The sequence below is a fragment of the Mirounga angustirostris genome, unplaced genomic scaffold, assembly GCF_029215605.1.
Source record: "Mirounga angustirostris isolate CCGP_5_RB_7025 unplaced genomic scaffold, mMirAng1.0.hap1 SCAF_17, whole genome shotgun sequence".
Lineage (NCBI taxonomy): Eukaryota > Metazoa > Chordata > Mammalia > Carnivora > Phocidae > Mirounga > Mirounga angustirostris.
The window spans coordinates 16276154-16282977 of NW_026991725.1; the positions used below are offsets into that span (position 1 = coordinate 16276154).

A 6824-nucleotide genomic window follows, 5' to 3' on the forward strand; every position below is an offset into this window, starting at 1 on the left:
CTGTCAAATAAATAAATAAAATCTTAAAAAAAAATTAAAAAGCTGATTCTGAAATATTTCTAAAAATGGATAGGATCTAAAATAGCCAAAACAACTTTGAAAAAGAACAAAGTTGGAAGGCTTACACTATGTGATTTCAAGACTTGATATAAAGTCATGGTAATCAAGATCTGTGGTACTGGTATAAGGATAGCTCTCCAGATAAAGACTGTGGCATAAAGACAGAGATATAGATTTAATGAAACCAAATAGAGAGCCTAGAAATAGCATGCACATATATGATTGACTGATCTTTGACAAAGGTGTCAAGGTAATTCAATAGGGAAGAAGAAATTTTCCAACAACTAGCGCTGGAACAATGAGATATCCTTATGCAAAAACAAAACTTCAACCCCTACTTCATATCATATATAAAAAATTAACTTGAAATGAAATAGATTAGAGACCTAACTGCAAAAGCTCACACTGTAAAACGTCTAGAAAAAAACACAGGAGAAAATCTTTGTGAACTTGAATAAGACAGTGATTTCTTAGAAGAGGCACACAGAATACAAACCATAAAATAAATTGATGAATTACACTTTATGAAAATTAAAAACTTCTGCTCTTTATTACAGCCTGATCCCAGCTACAATTTTAATGCACCTGGAGCCAAGCTTTAAGGAAAGAGTGATAGCAGCCTGGAGAATCCAGGCAATATGGCAACAATAATCTTTGGAGAGTGGAGCCTCCCCAGATTTACTTTACAACCACCTGTTCCCTGGGTTCTGGCTGCTTGCTCTAGTAGAGCGCCTTGGCTGCCACCATTATCCTGTCTCCAAACACCAGCTGTGTCAAGTGAAGGGCGGGTTCTGGCATGGCCCCCACCATGCTTGCTGGGACAGTAGCTGCAGCAGCTCTGACCCAACCAGACCCATGGAGGGAGCCTCCAGCTTTACTCCTGGCTACCCTGAGGGACTGGGTCACACTATCTGGAAATGTGAAAAGTGGACCAAGGCGAGACAGGAGACCAGAAGTAGCCCTCAGATAATTTCTTCTCCATTCTTCCCTTATGGATTGTTTTGAGGGCTTCTTGGAAGCAATCACACACAAACAAACCACTAGATGTGTTTTCTTGTGAAGCCTTGGCTAGTTCAGTTACAAACCACCTATATTTGTGTTCCCTCCTTCCTCAACTCATTTCCCTTCTACCTTGATGGCTTGACTCTTGATGCCCTAAGATTGTGTCTCCCAATACCCAACAGAACATTCACAATTGGTTTTGCTTTCAAGGCTAAGACAAAATGTAATAATAGCCCTATAAGAAAGTTGGTACTGTTGTATCATCATTTTGCAAACAGGGAAACTGAGGCCCAGAGAGATTAGGTAGCTTGTCTAAGATCCTAGAGCCAATAAATGGAGGAGGCAGGATTGATTCTGACTCCAAAGTCCATGCTCTTAGCAATTCTGCTATTATTCTGCCCGAGGGTTCTTGGTCTGGCTGCCTGTCAGCTTCTTCCTAGACTTTGATTCTAAGGAGAAGATCTTGTCCTCGTTAAGAGTTCTGGCAGGTCCAGAGTCCCTGTTTCACAGGAGCTTGGTTGTGGGACTTTCTCATCATATTTGTACTGTGAAAAAAGATCTGAGCCAGTTTGGAGGAGGAGCAGTTGTAAGACAAAGCATATTAGAAACAGTAACTCTAGTCATTCTTGACAGCTGGGTAGACAGATACATTCAGCAAAGGGAACATTTCTGACTGGGACAAGATTGCTCTTCAGGCTGTGATGTGAACTAGGGACCTTCACACTTCAACCTGCCTGTCACTAGACAGAAAAGAAAGCGTGACCCTTCTCCTATTCCCCACCAGCTATTACCATGACAGGTATGTCTCTGATTGCTAAAGAGTGGCCGATTCTATTACACTGATAATATATAACAGGGTGGAAGCAACCTTTCAAGTCCTGTGCATTTAAAAAAAATATATTCAGTTGTTCAGTGATAAGTTTTGAAAAGTCAATGGTGACTTCACAGCAGGAAGAAGACTGATTTTTGAAGTTTAAAAGGATGTTTATAAGGAAGAAGGTGAAAAGACAATTAATTTTGATTCTATAGTTCAATAAACCCTTTGGGTGATCTACTTGGTAGCCTACGTATCCTGTGACAGACCCTGGGACTTCAGAGGTGAGTAAGACACCCTCATAGGGTGACCGGCTGTCTTGGTTTGCCTGGGACTAAGTGGGTTCCTAGGATACAGGACTTTCAGTGCTAAAACTGGGAAAATCCCAGGCAAACTGAAACAAGTTGATTACCCTACCTGTATCCCAGCAAGCTCACAGGATAATGAGGAAGATAGTTAAGCAAGCGTGTGTATGTATGAAATAGTGTGATATGTAAAATTAGGAATAATGATAATGGCTTTTACTTCTATAGCACTTTCTGAGTCAGGCACTATTTAGAATAATGTCTTTATGTGCATCAGCTCTCTGAATCCCATAATAGCCTTGTGAAGTAAGGACTACTATTATCCCCACCTTATATAGTAAGGAATTGAGGTACTACTAAGGGGGCAGTTCTGGGATTCAAACGCAGGCAATTCGGATCTGAGAGCTTAGCCTCTCAACACTGCTCTCAAATGTTTAAGGCAAGAAGTAGCATAGAGGGGTGATACGAGGTGTCATGGGAAAAGAGGGTATGGGGGAACGAATTAGAGACGGTGATGACTGAGCAAGATTTTGAACAGTGAATGAGGAATCAACCAGCAGGAAGAAAGGGAAGGGGTTCCAGGCATAAGAGCTCAGGTTAGGACATGTCATAGTGTTGCTGGTCAGTTGATGTCCATAGGGGCCCTAATGGAATTCTTTAGGGCTCTGACAATTCCAAAGGATATTTCATCCATCACACTAGGACCTTGGGAAAGAAGCCTGGAGAGATAGCAGGGCCAGACCATCAAGGCTTTGCATATCATATTGAGGGACGATTTCAACCTGTTTACAACAGGGAAGCACTAGAGAAAGGCTAAGATTTGCATTTTTAGAAAATCACTGTGGTAGTATCCAGAGGGTGGTTTGAAGGGGACCAGTGACAGGGGACAACCAAGTATAATGCCCTTGAAAAAGTCCCCACAAGAGCTGGTGACTTCAACTCCAGCATGTGACAATGGGGATGGAGAGGGTTGGGTAGATTAAAAAGAGGAGGAAGCAAGATGGACCAAACTTGGTTAGTGATCAGATGGAGGGACCTAAGGAGTTAGGAAACCTGAGGATAGCTTTTATTAGCTCTGCTTCATTGACTAGGTGCTGAATGGTTCCACCAATAATTAAGAAAAGGGAGGGGGGATGCAGGAGGAAGAGTGGATCTAAAAGGGGAAAGATAGTGAGTTCAGCTTTCCACATGTGACTCTCAATGGCCTAGAGGAAATCTAGATGGTATCGTCTAATCCAAGCATCCTATAAAAAGAAGGAAACAGCTTGTCCTAAAGGCTACTTAGTTTTCTGATCAAGAGTGCAATGATAAAGGGGCACCTGGGTGGCTCAGTGGGTTGAGCGTCCAACTCTTGTTTTCTGCTCAGGGTGGTGAGATCAAGCCCCACATGGGGCTTTGCACCGAGTCTGCTTGAGATTCTCTTTTCCCAATCCCTCTGCCCCTTTCCCCCGCCCTCTGGCTAGCATGTGCACACTCTCTCTCAAATAAATAAATAAATCGTAAAAAAAAGGAGTGAAGTGATCATTACAAGAGAAGTTCTTAGAGACAGGTATGAAATAAATAGAAAGCAGAAGAATTAATATAGCATTAAGGCAACATCCTTTGGGTTTCCCCTGAGGAAGAAAATACTCAATACATTCATTTATGATAAGGTATGAGTGTCTTAATTTGTTATTCCTCCTAAGAATATTTGTTTTATAAAAGACAGCAATATTTAATTGAATCCCTGATGAAAGAATTTCAGGTACCTAATCCTAGAGATGGGATAATTCTTTTGGCCAATGAATCTTCTAGAATTCCTCAAATAAATCATAGTTCATTTACAGCTTCTAATTCCACATGCATGGGCATGGGGGTAATTTGAACATAAATTCTATACGTGGTTTCTACTGATCCTTGAACTAACTCCTTCAAAATGTTCGTATCAAAACATTTAAGATCCTCAGTATCTTGGCATCATGAGTACAGAAAGTCTATTACTGATCAGTATTGATAAAAATTATTTACGTGACCTATTTATTTGAAGTGGTTTTTTAAAATGCCATTTTTTCAGCTCTATTCTCCCCTTCTCATCCCCCGAGTGTGATCATGCTTCCTTCAGAGTGCCCTGTACCCCTCTGATGGGGAAGGTGTATATATCTCCTCATTCCCACATAAACCTTCATCCATAGGTTTCTGATGCATGGTCTCTGGATTAACGTGTGTGAACAATGATCTTGATTACCTATTGCATCTTTAACTGGAAAGTTTTAAGTAGTATCTCATGGGTAAATTAATTGAGCTTAGCATATCTTCTTTGAAACAATCAGGAAGGGGAAAAAATGGAAAAAAGGAGATCCAGGAAGAGTAAGGGAATTTCCTAAAGACACACAGTCTGGGAATGAGCAAAAGTGCCCTGCTATCCTGACATTTCTAACCATCAGGCAATTCCATCTCCTTCCCTTTAGAATGCCATCATTTGTGAAATAGCCAAATGACATGGGAGAATGACCCTGCTCTTATGATTGAGTGGCCTGGGATCCTTTCTACTCTGCAAAACTTTGCCCATCTCTCAGATTTCCTAACTGGTTTTTATTTAGAGAAGCATGCTGTTTACTATTCTACCATCACCCATCTTTGTCAGCACCCAAGGCCACAACTTCATCTGAATGGCCAGTGATACACTGCAGATAGAGTGCGCCAAAGAGAGTAAACTCTGTATGACATCTATATGGATTCTGAACCAACAAGAAATGGATTGGTGCTGCCATAAAGCCTTGTAGTAGCCAGGCAAAGAAAAGATGAGGAGGATGTGATAATGGTAGTGGTGGTGGGAAAAGCAATAGTTTTCTCCCTTTACCTTTCCCCTCTGCAGAGACTGGCTTGAATCTTATTTGGGATGGGAAGAAATCAAGTGAGTACAGGGATTTTGTGTCCCAGCAGGGAAGCAAAGTCAAACTTGATTATCAATGGTACTTCTAGTGGCCTTGGGGGGGCCGAAGATCAGCACGGGTAACAAGACCGTTACAATATCCCACTTTGAACCTAGTATGCCCTACCAACCATACGTCTTCATGGAATAAAAAAAGGATGTAAGGCATATGGGTACAAAAGTCGTGGTGGATCAGGCAAGGGTCTGCATGCATGTCCACTGTGTGCCCTTGGCAGGTATCCTTGACATCACAGTCATGATGCTATTTATGGGCACGCTCACCCAGGATGGACAGAATGCTGGTATCCCACTCTGCATGTCCAGCTGGATTAAAGACAAGATGCCTGGGTTTATATTAAGAATTATCAGCATGATGGGATCCATCTTTACCTAATCCAACAGGTATTTTATAGGTACTCAGGAACCCGATTGGGAAATGATCTTATACAAGAAAAGAATATTCTATTTTTGATAGCTCTGGCTAATCAGTTAGGCAAGCACATAATGTCCTCAAGCTTGCCGAAACAAAATGCCTAATTATCAGCAATGGGGCTTCCCCACCCCCATTCTTGCCTCTCCACATGGACGTGTATGTGCTTGTGTGCATTCTTCATGGACTGCCTGCAGCTAACTTTGGAAGATGCAGATTTTTTTTTATATCATTTAAACCACAGCAACACACACACATTTTAAAAAATAATCAGTGAATTAAAAAGCCCCACATTCATATGAAGAAAGACAACAATAAATTTTACTTACCAGTTTAGATTGTTCGAGGCAGCAGAGGAACAAGTTGTTGGTAATTGTCCAGCGCTTTCATTCAATAAATCACACTGGCTTTGCTTTCTCCGGTGGCTCAGCCTCTGCGCAAAGCAAGCGAACCTCCTTCCTATTCTGTGTAAAGAATAAAATGCGAACAGGATCACTACAGGCAAGAGCTGAAGTCCATGATCACTAAGCTACTCTTCCTGCAAAATAAAAGCGCAAATGATGCACAGGGAGGAAAGGGGAGAGGGAGACAGCGTGGCTCGGAATCTAGGGGTATTCTCAGGACTGTAGCCCTGAGAAGGCTTGATTTCTCAGTCTCTTGTACATGTAGTAAAAGGATGCCATGACTTCAGTGTATCTTTAGCCTATTGTATCTGTGAGGTCCATTAGGAATGGCACGCAGGGACAACAAGCTTCATGGCAAACAAGCCTGAATCAGAACCGGCTGTCACTCAAGGATGAGCAGAGGGGCAGCAGGGCAGCCGGTTCGCTTTGCACTCTATCAACTGCAGGCAAAGAAATATCGTCTGGCATCCAAGAGCCCATCCAGGAATCTGTGACTGCAAATGATCGATAGCTCTCCTGGGGCCAGACACCCCTTTACTCCCACAGCTCCCCGGGATGAGAAGCACACAGGTGGCCACCACATTCCCTCACCTAAGGCACCTGTGCAATCCTTTACAAGCTCCCAGCAAGAGCTAAGAAAGCTCCCAATCCAGTCAGGGCTGCTCAAGCATTGCTAGAGTTTTCATCTGAGCAGGTTCTGAGAAAGTAGTCAGCAGATCTGGGACTTAGGACACCAAGAGGCTCAGTCTTAGGAGGAAGATTCCAGTGCTCCTTTCATGCCGGCTACATATGCATGCACCTGGCTCCTTTCAGGACGTTATGCCTTACATGACTAATGAAACACACAGAATGAATTTCCTAGAAAGCCGCTTATTTAGGCATTTTTCATGTTTCTCTC

The 6824-nt window shown here is 42.4% G+C and overlaps 1 protein-coding gene across 1 annotated transcript in view; it reads right to left on the reverse strand.

Annotated features, from left to right (window-relative positions):
- ANKFN1 (ankyrin repeat and fibronectin type III domain containing 1) overlaps positions 1 to 5954 on the reverse strand; it is a 156138-nt gene extending 150184 nt beyond the window's left edge. Inside the window, exon 1 of the mRNA XM_045889204.2 lies at positions 5852 to 5954. The gene's annotated coding sequence lies outside the window, so the exon portion shown is untranslated. The remainder of the gene's footprint in view (positions 1 to 5851) is intronic.
- Between the last annotated feature and the right edge of the window lie 870 nt (positions 5955 to 6824).